This window comes from Lissotriton helveticus, chromosome 8 (genome assembly GCF_964261635.1).
Source record: "Lissotriton helveticus chromosome 8, aLisHel1.1, whole genome shotgun sequence".
Classification (NCBI taxonomy): Eukaryota; Metazoa; Chordata; class Amphibia; order Caudata; family Salamandridae; genus Lissotriton; species Lissotriton helveticus.
This window is the reverse complement of record NC_136069.1, coordinates 1593329249-1593353879: the sequence shown is the minus strand read 5'-3', so window position 1 is coordinate 1593353879 and position 24631 is coordinate 1593329249. Positions and strand designations below refer to the sequence as shown.

At 41.5% G+C, this 24631-nt stretch overlaps 1 long non-coding RNA gene across 1 annotated transcript in view; it reads left to right on the top strand.

Annotated features, from left to right (window-relative positions):
• LOC144773540 (uncharacterized) overlaps positions 1 to 24631 on the top strand; it is a 332017-nt gene that overhangs the window by 162680 nt on the left and 144706 nt on the right. The window lies entirely within an intron of this gene.

Below are 24631 nucleotides of genomic sequence, written 5' to 3'. Positions count from 1 at the left end.
CCCTTACAGGTGGAGCAAAGAATAGTTAGGGAAATAGCTAGAGGGATTGGAAACTGTTATTTTGCCTTAAACATGCTTACTGATTTGCTTTGAAATGTCAGTCTAATAGATCATTCCTCATTAAATTCTGCTTATTTGCTAATAAAACATTGATTTATTAAATAAAATGCTTTTTCTTTGAAGAATAAAATCAATACATTAGATTTTGATTCGACAAGCTTGTCTTTTTTTTTCATGGTCTAGTTACCATCAGCTGATCCATTTGCCAAAGTGACTTAATTAATATGATAAATGCATAAAACCATGGTAAGAATTGATAAACTGCAGCCTGGGAGACTGACCTGGGGATCGCTCTGGAACCGGAACAGCGCAAACGCATAGGCACTCTCACCCGGAAGGTGTCGTGCAATGCACGGTTTAAATTGACACATTTTAACTTTCTACATCGCACATATGTGACCCCGGTTAACTTGAGACGTATCTCCCCAGACAAACGGGATGATTGCCCTAGATGTGGCGCGGCAGGTGCGTCCTTCCTCCATCTGGCGTGGGACTGCCCGTTAGTAAAAGCCTTCTGGCAGTCTGTGGTGGCGCACGTTCGCACAGTTACTGATCTCCGGATGGAGCTGACCCCCCTTCATTGTTTTTTAGCATTGGTCCCCAAACCCAAGAAGTGTAATCTGTCCTACAAAATGTTGCAACTACTTTTGGTGTTGGCGAGGAGAAGGGTAGCGATTACATGGATGGGACAGAAGGCCCCAGAGGTGTCGCAGTGGCTTAGGGATGTGGGGGAATGGTCCCTAGCGGAAGAAACCTTCATGCAGAGCGTGCGTAGAGATGTAAAGCTACAAGACGACCTGCTTGCGTGGAGAATGATGCGAGTGGTGGGAGCGACCGCCGAGGATTCGGATGGCACGAGTGCGGAGTTGTTCACCCCTGAGGATACAGGGTCTGAGGATGAGGGAGGAGGGGAGGGAGAGGGAGGGCAGTGATTTGGGGGAGTGCCTGGCCGTTCACGCGCGTGTAAGATACATTTTGGAGAAGTTATGTTTTGATCCCTGAAGGTTTCATTCCTAATCTAGGTAATTATTGCTGTCTTATCTGCCACTAGGAGTGCCATAATGAGGTGAACGAACTGCATACACATGTCTTAGTCATTGATGCCAAGGTTTTGGGGGGGTTCTATTGGGGAGTTGGGGGGTAACCTGCATAAAAGAAAAATAAAAGCAGACCAGAATATCCTGCCGTACAGTTGCATTGCTAGGTTCATGGCCAGTTCTGGCATGCTACTACCTACTGCCGCCCGGCCTTCGGGATGTGGGCTGATGGGCCGTGTGCACAGTGACATGTTGCTTGACGGAATGTCGTTATTTTAATGGGACTGTCGGCGCAACTGTTTGTATGCTATAACTGTCTGCGACAAAAATAAAGTTTAAAAAAAAAAGAATTGATAAACTGCAGATGTATATAAAAGTGTAAATAGTTTGTGAATAGGTTCTGATTAATTAGGTCACATGATTCAGTTGCCCAAAAATTGTCTCGTTAGTTCATGGGCCTTGTGAGTGATTTATGATTAATGGTGAGTATCATGGTGTTGGGTAGCATTGTTGAGACAGTTTTTCTGTAGGGGCGCTGGATCAAAAGTATTTTCAAAAGAATTGTTTTTCCTTTCGAACACACATTCAGCCTGTACTAGTCAAAATGTTACTAATTAACAAATAAAGAATGTATCTTGCATAGAAGCACAGTACTCCCATTTTCAGCCTTACAAAATAGTAAACACACCTAGTAACAATAAATGCCATTGAATAACACCAGTTACTGAAAGACTGACTATCAATAAATAGTGCATCCCAAAACCCAAAATAATGGACGGGATTTAACCCCTCAAAACTGTTCCAAACACTCCAAACCGCACTGCATAACACCAAATTGTACCAGACAACATTGGAATTCATCAAATGCTACCAAAAAATTAAAAAAATCATGCTGTAGGTCGAAATTTGACCAAACGAGAGCATAGCATGCTACCCACCCACCCACCCACCCATCCATCTATCTATATTTCCTTCCCGTCCCCCTCCCTTTCTAATGTGGCATGCACGTGGCCCTGCAGCGCTCGATATCTCATACTATATTGGCCGCTCTCTGTCACTCTGCTTCTCTTCGCCTGTCTCATTGTTCCACCATCTCTGTCTGAATGATGATGTATTTACCTTTCACCTAACTGTTCTAATTGTTTATAAACACATTATATCCTCCTGGGCAAAGCTGGTGGGAGTCCTGGGACAGCGTCTGGCAGAGGGCAGCTTGTCTCTCTCCGGTACCTCTTTCATACCCAGCTTGTCCTGCACATATCTGGCTCATCCTTCATGCTCTGCCAGTCCATCCATCACTCCCCACACCTACCACCCAGCCCTAGGCCTTTCGGTGTCTATTCACTGTCCCGAGGCACGCTTACAACATCAATCTTAGTTCTGTCAGCAGTGACATCTGCATTTCAGGCCATACTGTAGACGGCTTCATAACCCCCACCTGCCTTTCTCTAGTGTCTCTGTGCAGCCTGTGATAGGGGCCGTGCCCTCTGTTACCCTACAGTAAAGTCAGATGTTCCCTCGTAGACAGGCAAGTGCAGAGTACTTCAGGTCTGGTATCTGCTAAATCGGAATTACTTGGAAACAGGGTTACGAGCTACGGAAAAATGTGACTTTTACATAGTCTTCCCAACGAATTAGGTATAGGAGTTGAGGCTTCACTGTTCTATTGGAATCAGCACCGCCACCCGCTTGACAAAACAAGCAAAGCCCGAGTCAGCCAGCTTGGCTTTTTGTAGTGTAAAGCTCGAGTCGTCGACATTGTACCCCGACTACACACTCAACAGACCTCTTATTCATACTATTAAAGCTGTAACGGATGCTCCCTACAATGACTTCTATTTGAAGAAAGTGGGTAGGACACGCACCATGTTAAGATTAATCGATCAGGTATGTAAAGCAAAGGCTATATGAAGCGCTATCCCTTCTCATATACTTCTATAACATTGCCACTGACAGTGAGAAAGTGGCTGTGAAATGACTAGGCCATGTGCCAGGAACTCGTGTATAACACACTCCACTCTTCCCACGTAGATTATACATACTCCAACCACTCTTTCTACTAGCCAGCCACACAACTCTTGATAGTTTCTGTGCTGTGAAGCCTCGGTTGTTTCAGTTAAGTAACATACAAAAATGCTGGATAGCATAACAAAATAAAACAGCAGACTGTAGTCTTTTGTCAGTGCTTGTTTTGGGAGTGAGCTAATGCTTAATTAGTGCCACTGGTTCCATGCGGTGGGCACTAGCCCTCCTTGGAAGAAAAAGGCATGAGGTTTTAATAAGAAGACTAGGCAGCCTTCGTAATGGCCTGGTAACACGGGTATTCGGCAGCGCCACTGTTTGTCCTAAGAAACAATTTGCGCCCAGCACTTTTTGTTTTATTTTATTACAAGTTAAGCACATTAGAGCGCATGGACCCTGGAACAATTCGCGGATGGTGGCGGATCTTCCAATATGAAACATGAAATGATTTACAGGACATGTTTTCTTGCAGAATGGAAAACTGTTCCGAAGAAGGGATAGATTACAACAGGATGAGCCGAGGCGATAGGAGAAAAGTTACAAAGTGGAATAATAGGGCAGAGGGTAAAGAAGATCACACCAGTGCATGTTGGACACGAAGAGATAGCATACAAATTAAAGAAATAATATATTATAATGGAGTACAAAATAAACAATTTATTCAGGTTAATAACCTAAATGAAAAAAATGTGGAGGAGTTTGCTTTAATAAATGCAATAGTCAATCCAGACAAAGTGGATTTTGGTACTGGCGATAGTCTTCTAGAAGAAATCGGCGTTCTGAAATGCTCGATAAAACAACCAAATGAATAAAGATATAGATGATATATAACGTCTTAATCGGTAAATAGATTATGGCTCGGGGCTCGGTAAACAGTGCACTCAACCACCCCATGCTAATTAATTTGTTGGTTATACGCAAAGACAAATAGGTGAGCATCTAACATGTACTTCTCTTCATGCAATTTTTGTATTTGTTGCATTGGTTCTAAATACTAACACCTACACTTAAGATATAGTATTTTATATTTGTTTTATTTCCAAAATGGGCCATTCCAAGAAATAATGATGTACATCCGTGAATCCTTCAATGGAATCAAAAACCTAGCTCCTCCATCCTAGCTCTTACCACGCTGTCTACCCTTTATCTCGCCCAAGTATTCTGCAACCCAATTCATCCCTCCCATTTTGCCTAAAACGCCGTATTTCTTGCCCTGTGCTTGTAATTGTGTAAAGTTGCAGGCTTGACTGTCCTCTGCAAGCCGATTGGTCCACGGCACCCTCTCAGTTGAACGAGTGGGCACCACCCCCGAAGAAATGTTATTTATTAAGGTCCATGAAAGGTAAAGAACCCTCAAGAAAACCCTGCCATGCCACAATGAATCCTGAAATACAGCTAAAGCCCCGATTTCACAGACATCAGAGGAGGAATTAGGCGGGATTAGAGGCATTTTAAAGACAAACACTTTCCCTAAAGAGGATTTGAAAGTCTCATTAGGGGAAAGGGAGCATCTTTGACAGCACTTTGTTTCTGTCGGCTTACATATCCGCATGTCAATGGCCGCTGCGCCCCTGGAAACACCAGGCACGGGGTTCTGTGTGAGGCCATGGGCCTGAAGGGGCAGGCAGGCCTCGGATTATGCACAGCTCCTTGCTGGGCCTGAGGGAATCCTACACATAGAGCCCTGGTGGGTACCACTAACGCAAAGCTGTGTGCTGTGGATCTTTGGAAGCCGGCTGGTAAAACATGCAAACCCTCAATTTTCTTCCAAGACATCAGTGTGCAGGCAGCCGAACTTCAACGCACACAGTGCGAACAACCTCCTCACCACAACACACAGCTGTGTGCAGAAAACTCCCAGCTTCCTTGCTCCATGCAAAAGGCTCCAGGGAACCTCCCTTCAACTGGCATTTGAGTGCAGGCAGCCTCTTTTCTACACCTAGCAGGGTGCAGGCAACCTCCTTTCTACATGTAGCAGAGTGCAGGTAACCTTTCTACACGCAACAGCCTGTGGAATAAGCTTTTAGCATGGGAAATCAACTTGAACCTTTTGAATTTTATTATCAAACTACATTCGGAAACATGGCTACAGGTAAAGTGAACATACAAAAATACTTTATCACCTACATTTCAAACTGAAAATGTCTTAGGCAAGGAAGTATCCTTGCTCCGTTATTCTTCTTCTTGTACCTTGCTGACATGAAAACGCCATTAAAGTCTGACCAGGGTATTCCACCAAATTTAGGCATTACAAAAATAACATATCTGGCATATGCAGAAGATCTAGTGATCATGTCTCAGATGCCGAAAGGGCTACAACATCAGTTAAATCAACAACACATCTATGATATGGAAAATGGACTAATAGCCAACATGTCCAAACAAAAATTGTGAACTTTGGACAGTCAACAAGAACTAAGGGGTGGACAATAGGAGAAACATCGACTGAAGTAGTGAATCAATACGAATACCTTGATGTGATCTTCGATAATAAGCTATCCTGGTCAAGTCATCTGGGCATCAGAAAATTGAAGTCAACAGTGATTATCAGATCAGTACTGAGATTCATGAACATGTTTGGAGGAAAGGCAATTAGTCCATTACTCAAAGCATTACATATGAATCTAGTTCCATACTTATTATATGCTTCCCAAATAATGAGTAACAAGATCATCTTCAGTTTTGAATATTTTTTCATGAAATTCATATGTACTTTACTACATCTTCGGCTGGTAACTCCGCACTGTATTATGAGACTGGAACTTGGTCTAAAGTCTTTGGTTTCACTGCATTACAGGAGTATTGTGAATTATATTGTTGAATGTGCCAAGGCTGGTCCATCTTCACTGAAACATCAACTATATGAAGAATTGGGGAGACCTATATATAAAGATATAAAATTGCACATTATATTGACGGGACTAGAATCCTATGAATTGCCAGACTTACAGGCATTGGGGCAAATGAACTGTTTCGTCAGGAAAAATCTTTCCCGCAATACGTTTACTACTAAGCAGTGGGCCTTAGATTGGCCACAAGCAGCAAAATACAACCATATAGACGTGGTAATTGACACTTATATGGCACAGAGCCAAGAATATTTAGGTCTAAATCTGCCAGGCCATGTAAAAGAGAAATTTCAAAGATTGTGGCTCTTATACATTTTGATCTGGAAGATTGAAGGTAAATGAAACCCAGTTTTTAAAGGCAATACAGCTTCATCTCTGTGGCTGTACAGCTGAATCTCTTATTCCTATTATATGTATCTGCCCTAAACTGTTATCTATATGGAAGATATATTTACGCTCCGTGTTTAAAAATGATAAAATAAGAACAACTGTGGATGCTGTTAGATACCGTTTTAGGCTCAGAGAAGACAGTGCAATATTAATGATGATATTTTTTTTGACCAGGCCTATAAAGTATTATCTGCATAATTGTCTGTTTACAAAGGGAAGCAGCATAGATTTTATGTAATAGTGCATTGGATTTTCCCCGAGAGATAAAGGGCCGGTTGCACAAATGCAATGAATTGTATGCGCCTTGCACATCTGGCACATTAGCACATTATCATATTAGAAAAGAGCAATAGACCGAGTTAAAGAAGGTCATTAATGCAGTGGTACATGGTTGAATAATGTATGTAAATTACTGTAGAAATTGGAACAAAAACAGCACTTTAATGCTAGGAGATGTATGTATTCATTTTGATTGCTGCAAGATGTATGTATTCTTGCAAACTTGAGACTTTGCACTTTACATTAGCACTTTATGACAGCAATAAAAGGCAATAGACTAAGTTAAAGATGATAGTAATGCAGAGATAGATGGTTGAAAATGTACGTAAATTATTGTAGAAGTCACATAGAACCTTATAATTTGAAGTGTATGTACTGAACTCGATTGTTGTAAGTCAGACCAGTACATTTTAATTGCAGACTTTTTATATTATTAGATAATTTTTAACAACATATGTTATGAGTCACAATTTATTGTAATCTTTTGATTACTACAATAAGCTCTATTACTAGTGCCCGCAACAGAGTGCAGGTAACCTCCTTTCTACATGCAGAATAGGTCAAGCAACCTCCTTTCTACATTCAGCAGAGTGCAGGTAACGTCCTTTCTACACACAGTAGAGTGCAGGTAACCTCCTTTCTACATGCAGCAAGAGTACAGTTAACCTCCTTTCTACACACAACAGACTGTAGGCAACCTTCGGCAACCTCCTTTCTACAGACCACAGAATACAAATAACCTCCTGTCTACATGCATCAGAGTGCAGGTAATCTCCTATCTACACTCCAGCTCTCAACGGACTCAATTGGCTTCCCATGGAAGGGAGATGTATCTATAAATTGGCCTGCATCACACACAAAACCCTTCACTCTCCTGACCCCAACTACTTAAATAATAAACTGAGTAGAGCAGGTCAATCCAGAACACTTAGAAGCTCCAACTCACTCCTTCTCATTCCTCCGAAACTGAAAAAGAAAACCACCCAATACCGATCGTTCTCTGGCAACACTCCCAGGATAGGGAACACTCTCCCTGGAGTCCTCAGATGCAACCCCTACTTCTCCTGTTTCAATAGGGACCTGAAACTCCATCTCCTAAACAAATTCTTTCATGACCAACGTCAACTAACCTAGTCTTCTGTATCCGAGTTATCTCCTCTCTCTCTGGACATTCATGGATAGTGGGTGACCGGACCATGTCACACTCGCCTTTCTTTTATTGCTCTCTCCTCCGCTGCACTGCATATTTTTTGACCATGCTGTATTTCTTTGTTTCTATGGTTTGCTTCCTTACTGACGGCCTACAATGTAATGTAATGTCATTCTGCTGTTTACTGTGTGTATGTAAAGCGCTCTGATACTTACGGGTTAAGCTAGCGCTATATAAAACTTTAAAAATAAAATAAATAAATAAAATACATGTAACAGAGTGCAGGCAACATTTGGCTACTTCCTTTCTTCATGCAGCAGAGGGCAGCTAGTCTTCTTCCTGCACGCAGCAGAGGGCAGCTAGTCTTCTTCCTGCACGCAGCAGCAGAGTGTAGCTAGTCTTCATCCTGCATACAGCAGAGATCAGGCAGCCTTTCTACACGCAGCAGAGTGCAGGTAATCTCTTTTCTACAGGCATCAGTGTGCAGGCAGCCTCCTTTCTGCATGCAGCAGAGTGCAGGTAGTCTCCTTTCTACACGAAGCAAAGTGCAGGTAGTCTCTTTTCTGCATGCAGCAGAGAGCAGGCAAGCATAGATGCAGGAGGGGGTGACTGCAAGCAACTCCGAGGGAAGCGGTAGCGGGTGCAAGGAGCAACAACATGGGAGGTGGTGAGGGAGTTAGCACAAGCAACAATGACTCAATAGGGGTTGTTTGACGTGTTTAAAAGCAGCAGTAGTGCAGGAGTGAGTTGGGACAGGAAGAAGCAGCAACAACGTGATAGGGTTTGTAAGCAGCAAAGGCCTGGGAGAGGTTGGGTGTAAGATGCAACAAATGCAGTAGGATATGCGAGCAGCAGTGCTGCTGAAGTCGGGTGGTGGCTGGGTGCAAGCAACGGCACAGGAGGGGGTGATGGGCCAGGTGCAAGCTGCGACACAGGAGCGGACGGGTGGAACCAACGACACAGGAAGGCTTGTGAAAGGGAGATGGCCTGCAAACACATGCACTCTTGTGGAGTGCTACAACTGAAATCTTAAAAAGTTACCTCCAGAAGTGCTCGACCCGGGAAGGCCAATAACTCCTCTCAGGAAGCTGTACTTGGTCCATGCTCAACCAAAGGGGAAAAACACACAAAGAGAAAGTGATACTGCCATGCGCTGACCAATGAGAAGCAGAGAAATGAGAGTGATGATGAAGCCAACCAATTGTAAGTAATGGGCAAGTTCTAAAAAGCCTCCCCATAACGAGGTCACAAAAAAATTCATAAAAATGTTACTAGACATGCAGGTCTAGTAAATCAAATAATCTACTCAACCTCACTATAATATACTTGACCCGTAAACTGGTCTCAAATTGTGTGAACCTAGGCAAATATTTTATTTTACAGAGCCGCCTTTTCCTTCATTATCACATTTGAGAGCACCTTCAAATATGTGAGTTCAGCATTTCAGATTACTAAAAAACCCTCTTTTGTTTGATCAAATAGACTAAACGTTTGCTCCATGTATGATAAGAACCTAGCCCGCATATCGGATACTGATGATCGCGGACTTACCTTTGGGTTCATTAATAGCATTGCCATGTTTCTAAGTTCATGTTTAAAAACTCACTTTTAATAAATATAGGGCTATAAGTAGACAATTTAGGATTCCGATTTCCTAATGTACAAAAACCTAGAAGTTGGAAATAGTGATTCTTAATGGGGTCGCAATAGACTTAGCTCATGATTATTAATGAGGTAGGTCGCAGTTTGGAAGCCATTAGGAATTGCTGCCATCACAGGGATGGTGGCCTTCTGGGGCCAGCAGACCACCATGCCTGTAATTGCTTTTTAATAAAGCAATCATTTTTTTTTTAAAGTAGACCGTTTCCCTTAAAGGAAAATGGGGTGTGTTTAGAAAAGAAAAAAATGAAACGATTGATTCATTTTTTAAGAGCTCTTAACAAATATTTGTATCAGCATTCACAAAGGGGAAGGGGTCCCAAGGGGACCCCTTCCTATTTGCGAATAGTTACCACCATCCTTGAGGTATTGTTAAAAAAATAATTGTTTTGTGACCGTAAATAGGTCGCAAAACATTCGTACATACCACTGCGAATCGGTATTACGAAGGGACGCCCCTTCCAAATACCATAACGCAATCCCAAATTGCGATTTGATAACAGGTTACGGAATTGCAGTTTGGCTTTTGTACATCTTGAAAACTTTTTTTGCAGTCAGCGAATTGGGACGTTTGCAAGCTCAAAAAAGGTTTGTACATATGGTCCTTTATTACAAAAGCATGATGTGGTAGTGCACTGTCATTTACAGACAGTACATTTCCAATTCAAATGGCCAAAAACGTTCCCACTAACATGCAGTTTTAGTGATAAAACTATAGTGTTTAAAAAAGTATCGGTGAAAATTGGATTCCAGCAAAGTTATTTATCATTTGCACATAACCAAGTAAAGTTTTCTGAATTCTTTTCATCCGATTAAAATATTTGTTATCAAACTGAATTACAAAAAGTGGGCTTTCATAAATACTGAAATATATTTTAAAATGCTTGTACAGTTCATTTATTAGCTGTTTAAATGTGTGTTAGACAAAAAACTGATTCTCTAAAGCCTTTCATTTCACACTCTTTGTATGGCACATAAGACAGTTCACTTTGCAAAATATTGAAACTCTCCAGTCAGAAAACCAATTGTAAGAGAATGTAAACGGACTTATGACCTTTGTCTCTGATCACATTGCAAATGTGACAAGATAAAAACAAGATTTTAAGGAATCATTATTGCTCCTTCACTTTCTGAGTTAACAGAATACTTGTTCTTTATCAGATGGCCAGAAGGGGCAAGTAGGCCCTAAATATAGCTCGCCCTGATAGAATCTGACTCATCGTAGCATTTCTCCAGGCCTGCCTAAACACAGGCCTGTGCAAGCAACCTCTGTTCATCACACAGAGATGAATACATACCGCTTTTTGTTAACTGTCATCCTGAGCAAAAACTGAAAGCCAGTAGATATGTTTTAGCCTGTGTTATATAGATGCAAACTGTCTGTCCATCCACTCAAAGGGTTACTAGTAAATGAAATGTCTTGAATATGTGAGTGAGAAAATGCATTTCAATATATCTTATATTTTTATATTTTATATTATATATATTATATATATATATAATGTATATATTATATTTTATATATATTTTCACTGACAAAAACACAGGTTAAAGTGACGTTATAGTTAGGTGAAAATTTCAGTGACAACATATCATTTTTTTATTTTTTTTTATTTTTTTTAATTTTTTTTTAAAACCTTTATTGGCATCAAAAGGATATACAAGTCTAGGCCTACAACCAAATCGGCCGGCCGCAATGTGTAAAGCAATCAGAGGTTCCAAGGCAAACATTACAGAATCAATCAGCAAGCAGCATAGGCAGTACAATCGTAAAAAGGGGAGAAGAGACTTAGGAACCAGAGGGCCAAGACACAGGAGCAAAAAAAAAAGGTTAATTTTATAATATGGGGATAAGGCGTACGACAGGCTCACTTTCAATATAGAGACGTCCGAAGTCCCAGAACCAGCCTCAGAGTCAATAAGGGGGTAAGGGGCCGCAGTACAGGAGAGACAACACAATGCACACAGGAAGATCAGGAGAATTGAGACATAATCGACACCTGAGCATTATCCTCGTCACATGCCCACCACCCAAACCACAGCTAAGCCAGAACAGAGGGATCGGAGAAACATCACATCAAAACTAGCCCGTCATAGTGACCTCTAGGAAAAAGGAGGGAGGGGGGCGGGGACGAGGAAGAGGGGGGGAAGGAGGGGGAGGGGAGGAGGACAAGGTGGAACAATGAGAAAAGGGAAAAAAGAAATGAAATATAAAAACGAAAGAAAGAAGACACGTCGACACAGGCGTCCCGTGGCGGGAATACAGGAGACAACAGGAGTATCAGCACCAGTGAGGGTACAGCGATCGAGAAGAAAAGCAACCGAACCATAAAAGGAGGGTTAACGACGCCACACACCCCACCCCGAACACACCACGGGAGGCAGGGACAGACGCGGCATTACGAAAAGGAGATACAAAAGGGCCATAGAACCATAAAACAAACAACAAATAGAACCCAACCCACCCATCCCACCCTGCACCCCTGTAGAAGGCTATGGCCTACCCTTCAGACAGCGTGCCTGTCGCCCTAAACCAGAACCCGAAATATAGCGAGAAGGAAAGAGAGAAGAACGAGACAAAAAGAAACAGAAACGGAAATAAGAAAACAGGAGGGAGGAGCATAAGAACAGAAATCAATATGGTCGGCCGCCGCCCTCCGCCCAACCAGACAATCGCAGCAAAAACAGACCAGGACGACACCCCATCAAGCGCCATAAAACGTACAGAGGAGGGGACCTCCCACCGCTCCATGGGTACAAACAACTGCGCCACTAAGTCGTATACCAAGAATCAACCAAGAGTCGTGCATATCACCCCCATCCCTTCCGAACCACAAATCCCACCCACCACATGACAGTGTAAAATGAGATACTAAATACAAGACCAGCATACAATCGAAAAAAATGGTGACTACCATAACAACATGGGGGGTAAATCGGTCCGCAAGGGAGCAGAAGTCCAAACAGAGAGTTTAAATGCATCAGCAATCGCAGCACGGATGATGAAAAACAGGAGTTCAGTTTCGCCGCTGGGGAAGGCGAGGGGGTCTCTGTGATAGACAAAGGCAAAGCCATCGGAGCCGGTGCAGGCGGCAGTCCACCAATAGTTCCAGGCATCCGTGCCGGACAGGGCCGCGGCACAATGTCCAAGTCCCCGGGGTCAGAACCTCGAAAAACAGGGAGCTCCAAAGTCACCGGCACACAAAACGGTTTTCGATCAGCGGCAGCAACACTTGCAGCAATCGAGGGGGGCGAGGCAATGGAGTCACTGAAACAAGAGGGTGGCAAGAAGAAACGGCTGCTCAAAATGGCGGCAGATCGTGGCGGACCCACAGGGACATCGGGGGCCAGGGATGCGCGCAGGGATCTCAGAGCTTCCAGGATATCTCTGACCGTAAGCTCACGCTCACCAGACCAGACCCCCGCGCAATTAGGCAACCCAAGCCCACCGCCACAGGGCGATTCTTGTTTCAGAGGGTCGCCGCCATTTCGTGAAGTCAGCCCGGTCGCCGCCCTCCACGACCCCCGAAAAAAACAGTTAAAAAATGTAGGACTTTACAGAGCTCCGGGGGTCCCAGCAATGGCAGCCTTGGTGCCGAAAGGATGTCCGCCCAATACGGGTCCCCGCCTACACCAGCACCGGCGCCCCCAACAAGCAGAGTCCGGGCGCAGAGGACCAGGGCCGCCGGAGAAAGCAGCGGCGGGGGGAGGACCCCTTCACAGAATCAGTCCCCGGTGCATCTCAGCCGCGCGGTCACCAGGGCAGGCCCGGATCAGGATCGCCAGGATTTTCGCACAACGGCTCTCATCATTGGTTCACGCTCTCGACCGCGCCGAGAGCCGTCGGATCCCACAGGCTAGGTCCCGGTCTAGGTTCCACGGAGGCCCCGATCTTGCGGAGGGCACAACTTCGGAGCCGCTACACGTTGAAATCTCCGGGCCAAATGGTAAGTACAAACAAGGTGTTCCGTTTCCAATTCCCCGATAATGTGTCGTCTCCGGACAGGATATTAGACAGGATACACGATCAGGCCGGAGGGCTGCGGGAGCCGAGCTAAAAGGTGACCATTACGCTCGCGAGCTTGGCTCCTCCCCCCCAACATATCATTTTAAACTAATAAAGAAAGCACAGACATTTCCCAGTTATGTTTATATCTAGTAACTATAACTTTTGCCCCAGGGTAACTATAACATGCACCCCACCATGCACAGTCTTGTCATGAATGATGTAATTTCAGATGTTGCAGTCATGCTATCAATGATGTCATAGATCATGTCATGAATGATGTAATATCTGGGATAATTAGGAGTGTATAGCGAGGGAGCGAGTTATGGTTACCTTGGGTCACAATTTATAGTTACTAGAGATAACTAACTGGTGAATTTCAGTGTTTTCTTCAGTTTAAAACATTACAATGTCACTGTAATGTTAGCGTAACTATAGAGTCACTTTAACCTTTGGTATTTTCAGTGAATTTCTAGGTTTTTTTTTAAACATAAAGTAATATTTTATTCCCATACGTAAAGCAAACCACAGCTACGCAGACGCCTTGGGCTGTGTGCGGTTGGGGGTTTGGCCAGCAGCTAACATACACTAGCCCCGCTCCCTCCCCTCGGTCCCCACAGCGGTCAGCCACTAGCTGTGACAGGAGACCTGAGTCAGCAATGTTTGGGATGGGGAGCCTCTATGGGCCCCAGGAACATCTTCCCTGTGACTTTTTTTATTTTATTTAAAAAGGATTCCTTTTCTTTTTTTAAATGGCAGAGGGGACACTCAGCCCACCTCCCTGAGCCTCTATTGGCACCTTGACCCCCATTGCCATATACATTATAAGTAAGTGCCCACCCAGGGCAACCACAAATCATAATGTTGGGGGTAGCAAGGGGGAGCTCCAGGGCCCCACGGCCTCAGACTGCTCCCCACACAGGAAGCGGCATTGCTCCCACCAGGTGGGAGCAGCTTTTTGTGTGGGAGCCATTTAGAATTTCCCACCCACAAAAACAATTTTTACAAAACTTTTGCAGGTAGTGGTTTTTACTGTAATAAAAACTGAAGAAATATTTCTATCAACTGTAGTACTACATCTGTTTTTTGGAGGGTGTCAAAGGGGAAAGGAACTCCCTTTCAATTGTGTTTTTACCACCTAGGGGACTATGGGGCATATTACCAATGATTAGCGATATTTAACGCTAACGAGGCTTAGCAACGAATTTTTTAACGCTAAGCATCGCCGGAAATTATCGCAGAGATAACTTGCTATTAGCAAGGTTTATCTCAGAAGTGATAAAAATCCTCACGCTAACTGCCAAATGAGAGATTATCACTGGAAAACCAATGATAATCTCTTGAAGTTTGGAGTTAGCTTGATGATAGGGGCTCAAAAACTTAGCCATGATATCCACCTTCCATAGGATATCATGGCTAAGTCAGGAAAATACCAGGTGTAAAAAAAGCAGTGCTAACCGCGGTTAGCACTTCTTTTTTTATCACTAACCGGGTTAGCAAAATCCTTGATAATAGGAGAAATGTCCCTTAACAACATTTCTCCTATTTTTCTCTGAAACGCCCCCTTTGCATCTCATTAGAGATGCAAGGGGAAGCGTAGAGAAAAAGAGTGCTAACATGCGAATTTGCGTGTTAGCACCCTGTTGCTGATAGGGAGATAATTTTATCTCCGCTTTCTTGGCTTTTAAAGCTAAAAAAGCAGAGATAAATCCCTTGATAATATGCCCCTATATTTTTTCCAGTAGAGAAAAAAATTAATTCAAGTGCACTTTACGTGTATGAGTTCTTCTGGGAAGCTGCCACAATCGCAACTTCCGAGGAGTACCCTGGAAGTCTGACCAGCCTGGACATTTACACTGATGTTAAGCTGAAGGTACATCTCTGAACTTTTCTTTTGAAGATTTTGTGACTTGGGCCCTCTCTTAACAACAAAAAATCTGCCAGATCAAGCAGCCAAGCTTAAAGACCAGTCACAGACCACAATTACAGCTGCAGAGTGACCTACAAAATTGAGTATTGGGCTTTCATTCATCTCTCTCTTCGTTCTCTAAAATGAACAATGATTAGCAGAAAGGAGGTAGTTGTAACAGCATGTTTATTTTTGGCACGCTTAGTCATTACAGGAAAAATGTAATCTCACTGCATGTCCAAGCTACATCATTTTTTAATTTGACTAACATTAAACTGAATCTCATATTTTTTGCAACAAATCACTAGGGGGAGATTTACAAGCTCCTTGCGCCACTTTTACGTCATTTTTAACATGGGAAAAGTGACGTAAGGGTGGCGCAAGGGGCTTGTAAATAAACCCCTAGATGTTTTTCGGTGTGTTTAATTTTACTGTACAGATTGTACTATTATTAATCATCCCTGCAAACATACTATCTCTTTTAGAATGAAAGAGCAAGATAACTGGTTTAAGCAGCTTGTGGTTAGAGTCATGGTCTGACCACGTATTATGCAGAATTAAATACTTTCCGGCATATGTTAAAACGATGTTGCAAGTCACCTCGGAGCTTCATGTCCTTATAAGGGAACTCTGCCTTTGGCCTTATTCCTCTTTATGGTCGAGGAACTTCATGATGACTTGCAGTATCTGTTATAATGTACAGCAGAGAGCACTTTATCTCGTATTAATTTTTTATTATAGGTTATTGGTCATGTCACAGCTAGACTACAGTAAGGAAAGTATCATCGGGTGATTATTTAGGGAATGCAGGCTTTCATGTGTTAAATAAGGGAAGAAGTACCTCTGTTGTACATTACAAGGATGTTGCAGGTTACCAAGGAGTTCTTTGACCATGTAGAAAACGAGGCTGAACGCTTGTATGGTTATCTAACTCCGATGCGACTTGCAATAATATCCTTTTAAGATATGAGGAAGAGTACTTTAAACATTCAAATGCAAGTTAATACTATTACCATCTCTCCCCCTTCCCAACCAAAAAAAAGCTGATATTATTTGCAGATCATTCGAATGAATGCGGAAACACTGGTAGAAAATGAACACACTAATATGAAGTTAGTAATTTGTTGAGAAAGCATTAAGCAGTTTAATGTAAGTCACTTTTTGAAACGGTTGTAGCTCCGAATGTATTACTATTCTTCATACATCCTCTGAAACATCTTGGCTGTAGGAACAGCCAAATCAGGAAGAGTTTACTCTACGACAACTAAAACCATAAGAATGCAGTGCCTTCTTAAACCCAGCAAAGTTATGAACAGCACAAATATCTAAAGGCTATTCGTTCCTCGGCCCAGAGCCCAGTGACTGGAAAGCTGTACCGTCTGCATGTGCCATTTTGCTCTGAGGCACGTTTGAGTTGAAGAGCAGCACTCGAGTGGCGAACAATACAAGGGTGGCAAGTTTGTGAGCCCTGTGGACAAGGAAAGCTGTCTTGAGCATATCCTACTTTCATGTGGACCACAGGCTTAGATGGTGTCAGGTGTTAGACATAAATGAATTTTCTTACTCTTATCACTACTCTTACTAGCATGTTTGGTAGGTGCAGTAACTTTGCAATATAGCTGCTGTGCAGGCTTTATTCCCTGTCACTGGAACCAGAAATCAGGAGGCCAAAGATTGAAAAAACTCTCCTGTGGCTAACACCACCCTCTTATCGCCCTTTAGCTTTAAATAATTAGTGGTCATCTAATTTTGGATGCACAGGAGACCGTCTTTCAGCGTTATGATGGTATTTTTGGTGTATTGATTACATTTCAGGAGCAGTTGAGTGTCGAGTGTGACAAAACCAACGGAGCAAATCTGCCACGGAGGGGCCCAATTTATTGGAAATTCCTATTTTCCTGCAAATCCAAGCTGGAGCTTTAATGTTGCACTTATTCGGACACAGCATACTTTAACAAGAGATTAAGCCCTGATGAAGTTCCAAGCAGTTATGGAACGAAACACGTTGGCTGGACTGTTTGTGTGAATAAGAAAAGACGATGGAACAAGAAAGAATTTGTTACAATACATTTGATTGGACTTCTTTACCTGATGCACCTCCATATGCTTCATTGGGCCCAATATATGACTTAAAATAATGTGTATAAATAAGCAGATACATTTTTGCTTTCTGTAAAGAACTATTGCTGTGCAAACAGTAAACATGCTGCCGACAATATTTACTTATGACTGTTCGCTGTAGGGCAACAGATCAAAGAAGTTAAAAAAATTATCAATTTCTTTGTTCATATAGCAGTGTTAATTCTGTTACCTAACTATTTATACAGTTTACTGGCTCTGGCACCAAGGATTGTGTCCTTTCACTTGATACGTAATCTTATTACAGACGACCAATAAAAACTTATGGAAATTTTAGACAGGTTTTATACAGGGATTAAGGCTTCCATTCATATAAGGATATTTGCAAATAAGTCTATTTTTGAAGTTTTATGAAGCGCAACTAGGCCAAGGAACAGGTCAGAAGAGTGCTGTGCAACAACACATCAGGGCCAGTTGTACCGAGTGAGAAACATTCTCCTTGTACGGAGATGAAGTAATCGAGAACATGCGAATAAAGTACGTTTTGTCATAAAATATGATTGATATGCACACAAATATTATTTCTGCAGAAACTAAAGCAAAAAAATCATTAGAAATTCTAGATTCTTCTCCAAGAGATGTCACCTTGTATTGTTCATGAAGCGTTCTAAGGAGGTTTACAATCGGAGATTTAAGAGATTTCCTTAGCAAAATGGAAAAGGTTATTATACGGCTATTGCTGGCTAACATATATAATATATTTAATAACATTGGCAATGCCTGTTATCGGAGCCCTGCCTTGGACTGCAGTGAATGGCATCTGCTACAAATGCTGTGAATATGTGCCACTGTTGGCGTCACTGGTGGCCTGCATTCACCCATCACACATGTGCCCTCTGCATGGTACCACTGCTCAGAAATGGGATATTCTAATGTCCTCGTGTCAGGAGGGTCTGGTCTTCTTCTGTAACCTTTCAATCTGTCAGGGCGGGAGATCTCTTTTAAAGCACCCTCTGACTCCCTCCCTGCCCTCAGCTGCTAGGCCAGGGGCGGCTGCTGGTTTTTTGGACTAAGGCAGGTTGCTAAACAAGTTAATTAGATCAAGGAGATGGAGGAGAGCCGCTGAAAGAGGGCCCCAACTGTCAGGCTGCAGGAGTTGTGAAAAACTTAATTCAATTAAGTTTTCTCCTCTAAACTAATTAGGCGGCAATCTGCCACGCGAGCTGCTGCTGCTCTTGCAGCCCAGGACCGGGCAGGATGGCGAGGTGAGGGGGCAGGAAGAGAGGGAGGTAAGGGCAAAGGCTGGTCGAGGGATATAGTAGACCAGGGAGTGTGGGAGAGGGGAAAGAGGGAAAAAGGAGGGGGAAGAAAGGGAAAGGGAAAGAAGAAGCAACGAGGAGAGGGCGAAAGAAAGGGGAAACGAAAGTAGGAAAGACACTGGAACTAAAAAGGCAAAGAAGGACAGCATTGAAAAGTGAGCCTGTAGAAGCAATGACATTAGAAAGGAAGAGGCAATGAAAGAAACGAAGGTGAGAGAAAACGACGAAGAAAAATAAAGAGGCAACCCATCACAAAAAGGAAAGCATCTGAATTACAGGCTGAATAAAAAACGTCAACCAAGAAAGAAAGAATGAAATACATGTTTAAATAAGGAAGGATTAAACGATCAAGGAATAACGAAATGGTGAAAAAAGACTTGTAAGAAATATAAAATGTAAGGCAAGGAGGAAGGGAGCTAGGCAGGGGAAAGGAAGTAAATGCAAGATATGGAAGAAAGGTAATAAAGATAAAAATACAATAGTAATCTGCGAAGAGGATAATAGACTAAAGAAAGAAAGAGAAAAACGTACAAAAAGAATGGATGAAATAAGCAGAAAACAGCAAAGAAAAATAAAGTGAAGACGATAAGCTATAAAGAAAGAACAGAAACAAAAAGAGAAAGAAAGGAACAAGTAGTTTATTAAACTTAAAATCAAGAATAAAAAGAACTTCGAAGCCACACAAGAAAAAAACGAAAGAACGGGGAAGGAACAGACGGCGTGGGAGGAAAGAAGTAACGCGGAGTGAAGGAAAGATTGAACAAACTGAGGTTACAAAGAAGGGGGTAGAAAGGAAAACTGAGGCAGGATGGACAGAGGAAAGGTAAGTAGAGGTCAGAATAGCTCTGCGCACAAAGGTTTGTGCATACACACCATAGGTCTTAACATGAGGATCCAGAGAATGACTCGAGAGAGAGAGAGAGCCCTATACACCCCCTTAGAGCTCTTTGGCTTTCGTGCCTGTATACTTAGTCTTCCGTGTATGTGTAAAATGTCAAAGTCCACTTTTCCCTAGTTTCCTGTCAGGTATTTTTATGCATCTGTCCTGGTCCCAGAATCTAATTGCTAGCCAGTCGTGACTGGTTTTGGATGTATAGCCGATGGGGTTTGTCTTTTATGCCTCTTTGGGAAAGATCAAAAGCTTATGACACGTTTGACACTCCTAGAAATGATGCAATCCGGTTTGAATACGCAGTCTTTGGGTCTCTAGTCTGTGGTTCTTAAGAATCCTTGCTCCTCACTGACACGACATGTGATCTTGACAGGGCAGTTTCTAGGTGTTTTGCCGCCCTAGGAGAGAATTGAAAAACGCCACCCCCTCCCTTTTACTACCATCACTCTCTACCCTGGTCATCCAGGCTAGAAGACTTGGGGCCAGATGTAGGAGCCTAAATACCGGTCGGTAACGGCCGATTTCGTCTGTTACCGACCGGTATTTAAGAATTGGCATGTAGGGGCATCATTTTACAGAATCGGTAAATATACCGATTCGGTAAATTTACCGATTCTGTAAAATACCGAATCGGTATTTTTACCGATTCGGTAAATCCCAGATGTAGGTGGGACTCTACTGAGTCCCAAAGGCCCTACAAATTTGGTATTTTACCACCCAATCCAATTGGGTGTTAAAATACCGAATCCAGGTGTGCATGCACATGTGTGCATGCACACCTAGCCATGTGACAGACAGACAAGCCCTTAGGGCATGTCTGTGTGCCACATGGCGCACATGCCTATTTTTGGGGTGCCAGAGGGTGTCAAAGTGACACCCTCTGCACCCTTGCTGGAATCGGTATTTACCGATTCGGTAAATACCGAATCGGTATTTCCTATTGATTCCTATGGGCTGTGAAGCCCATAGGAATCAATGGGAAATACCGATTCGGTAATTACCGAATCGGTAAATACCGAATTTTAACGATTCGGTATTTCCACATCTGGAAATACCTACATCTCCCCCCTTCATATTTACCGATTCATAAATACCGAATCGGTAAAATTCGGTATTTATGAATCAGTAAATATCATTTACCTACATCTAGCCCATGATGCATTAGATATAAAAGAACTTGGAAAGTTTGGAAGTGACAAAATGGTTGCGTTTTGCCCAGAAAGCATATTACAGCAAGATAAACAGCAGGTGCCACATTACTACGGTGAACCAGCTATATTGCCCAGTTCATGATTACACTGGCATACATCTTGTGCTGCTCAAGTCACAAAGATTACGATTCGAAATAGCACAGTCTTGTACCTTACTGGTATATCTCCAAATGGTTTGCCATTGAAGGATGCAGCAGGGGGCATTTATTTAGCTACGCATAACATGGAGCTGGTAATGGTTTGACAAAAATGATATAATTTAGTTGAAAAAATGATATGCATCCTACAAAAGGCAATTTAGTTGAAAAAATGATATGCACCCAATAAAAGGCTATCTTCCTAATAGCGCCCCACCTCCATTTGGGATGATGAGAATAAGGGTGAATTTGTTCCTGAATATCAGCAGAACATAGAAGGAACATACCGGTAGGACTCAGTATTGTAGTGTAAACTTGATAAACATGCGACACAAAAAACAAAGTTGTTCATTTATGACAAGTGGTTTTTTTAAACTTTATTTTTCAGGTTTTTGTGAAACAACAAAGTACAAAGGGGGTACAGTTACATGGAAAGCTGCAGTCAGGAAATGCAAAATAAAAAGCGGAATTAGTTTCTCAGTACAGGTTACAATAACATCTCATATGGCGAAAGAGACAGCCAGTAAGTGATCGCTAAGGGGTGACATCCCCTAAGGCTACAGGGTGTTCTAGACAATAAGGAGGCAGTGTTACATCTGTTAACTTTCAAATAGGCATTGATCCAGCGGGCTATAGAAAATATATCATAAACTACGCTACCCAACTTCATAACCTATAAACAAAATTCTATACTAAACATGGACCCATTTATGAACCTGATATATTTTGGGCCTACTGAATCAGGTGGTCAGAATAAATCTATATACACATTATCTACACAATATATACATATTTATACATTTGCAGAAAGAATATTTTCATTAGAATAAAACTCAACCATTTAAACGACCACCATAGGTGACGTGATCTAGCTAATGGTAACCTATACTTCTAAATAACCAAGACCAGCTTGTTTGTCAAAAGTAAGATTTTATTTTCTAAATTATGATATATATGTTGTAAGTTTTATAAATGAAATTTATTTGCAATAAAGCAAGCATGATGGTAAGAAATATGGAAAAACACAATTTAAGCAATTGAATCAAATTTAAAGAAATTATATAAAGTTTAGCATTTCTAAAACCTATTTCCCTAACTGAGCTAAATAGACAGAAATTAAAGTAAAGTTCTTTGAGGATTCTTACGTGCTCCACGCAAAGTCCAGCAGCACATCACCCTCATCGGAAAGTCAGAAAGCAGCAGCCAGCCCAACCCTAAGGGCATGACTTTTTATACCTTTCTACGCTAACTAAACTAGCAAAGGAAAGTTTTCAGAAATCTACGACGTCCCATTGGTTGAGAGTGACAAGTGACATGTCACCCGATTCTTAAAAAGTTCCACAAAATCATGTCTTACAAAGACCATTGTCTCTTCCACGTGAAGCCAGAGGCTTCCTGCGATTGCAACTTTGTATTAAGTCATCCTCGCAGCTTCCATAGTCTTTCAGTGCAACTTCCGCGGATGCCAAGTTAAGGACTGACAAAAAGTTCACTTTCGACCTTGGCCATGTCCGACAGAATGATGTCAGCTCATCAGTTTTTGCTTTGTGAATGCAGCTTCAATAAACGTTTTAATTCAGAATGGGCGTCTCGTGACTTTCTGCAGAATTATAGATCAGCTCTTATTTTGCGGCTCAAATAGCTAGGCCTCAAAAGCAGGCAACTTATGATTTCTAGTATAAAACAAACACAAGAAAAGTATTAATGTAAGAAATAAAGTATTTTCTGTATCCACCCCATGGTTTACTAATTAATTAACCCACCCGATTAATCAAAATGTTACCTAGCTAATGCAAACAAATAAAGCAGCGTTTATATTTACCAGTCTCCGTTTTTCTATGAGACCCATATGCACCTAGAATAGTAGAAATGTCATCACACAGACAAGGAAAAGCAAAACAAGCACATGCTTATTTAAGTTTGCAGCAGTTAGTAATGACAAAAACGAAAACAATAAATTATTTTATTATTTTGCACGAACAAAAAGATGCAACATTTATGCACGTTTATGAGCACACATGTTAGTCCCCCCACGTGTAAAGTTTAATCTAGGTTGTATTAGCACGACATATCACAAATCATTAATAATTTTATTCATGTTATGGAAATGTGACTTTGCGAGTTTAAACAAAATTTTGTTTTCTATCTCGCTCCATCAACTCCCTCATCTGGTGATTAACAAATCACCACACCAGCACTCAAAATTTTGGTAAATTAAAATTTTAAGAAATCGATTCAAATTCATTTGTATTAGTAAACCTAAAAGTCTGTTTCAGCATAATCTTTGCAATTAACATGACGCTCTCTATGTAACTCCTGTAACTCGATCTCCCTTTCCTCTTCTTTTCTGAGTTTATAGATTCTCTTCTTTTCCTTCAAGTGTTTCTTTCTTTTATGTAACAAACAACCTACTTTAGTCAAAATAAAAATGAATACTATTATAATCAAAGGTGCCAGAATCTTGCCAAGAATTGAACTTCCGATATTATGAAACCAGTTTTTAATTGCTTGAAACCTTTTTGAAAGTTTCCCAGTAAAATCTTCTTCTTCTAAAGCAATTATTTCTGAATGCATTTGTGTAATATTCTTAATATACATTTCAATATTCTTACTTTCATCCGGTATATATGTACAGCAATGTTGGACATGTAAAATGCCACAGACTCCTCCCTCTTTTGCTAGGAGTATGTCTAAAGCAAGACGATCTTGAATTACCATGGATCTAATAGCAATAACTTCAACATTCACTAATTGAAACCCATCAGCAGTATCAGTTGATAATCTATCAACTATAGTGGACAATTTTCTAATTCTCCCTGCATTTAGGGTTATACCAACAAAAGGTATTACAGCTTGGAAAATATCTCCCAGAACTTCAGTAAAAGTTTCTCTTTTAGCTCTATTTACATAATTATGAATTTTAAACAATCCTTCTGAATCTCTGTCAACATGAAACACTTTAGGAAAAACAATTCCCACATAACAAGTTCCATACCAATGGTCTGGAAGGTTATAGTAAGCTTTGTCACCACAAACAAAATAAATTCCAGGGAAGATAGGATCTTTTCCACCTTTAAATCCCCAACCTCCCATAATCTGATAAGTATCTTCACAGTTGCTTGCACCTACAAAATAATTATCAAAAAGTGTATTATCTCTTCTAATGCAAAGCTTTCCACTAACAGGTTTGTCTATGTGAATTGCAATATTTTCAAGCATTTTGCCATTTAATTTCTCATCCTCTTTTTGCCAGAAGGATGACTTAGTCTGCTTGACTAATTCATTTCTCTTATAAATTGCTCTTCTCTCCTCAACCATATTCAAAAATTTCTTTCCTTCAGCACTTAATTTACATGTTAGATTATTCTTATAAGCATACTCATAAGTGAGTTCGTTAGTAACAAGGAAATATTCTCTCAATTGTTTAGCTTTCTTATGCTTATTTAAAGCATTATCAATTTTAACATTAGCAAAAATCTCATCATAATTTGAATAGTAATATTCTAAACGACCAGTTTGATAAAATAAACTAGTTAATACACTACATGTAACAGCATAAGTGAGAGGAAGCATATTATATGTTACTCCCTCAGAAACAGAAGCGGGTAACTTAACACATACATAACAGTCCT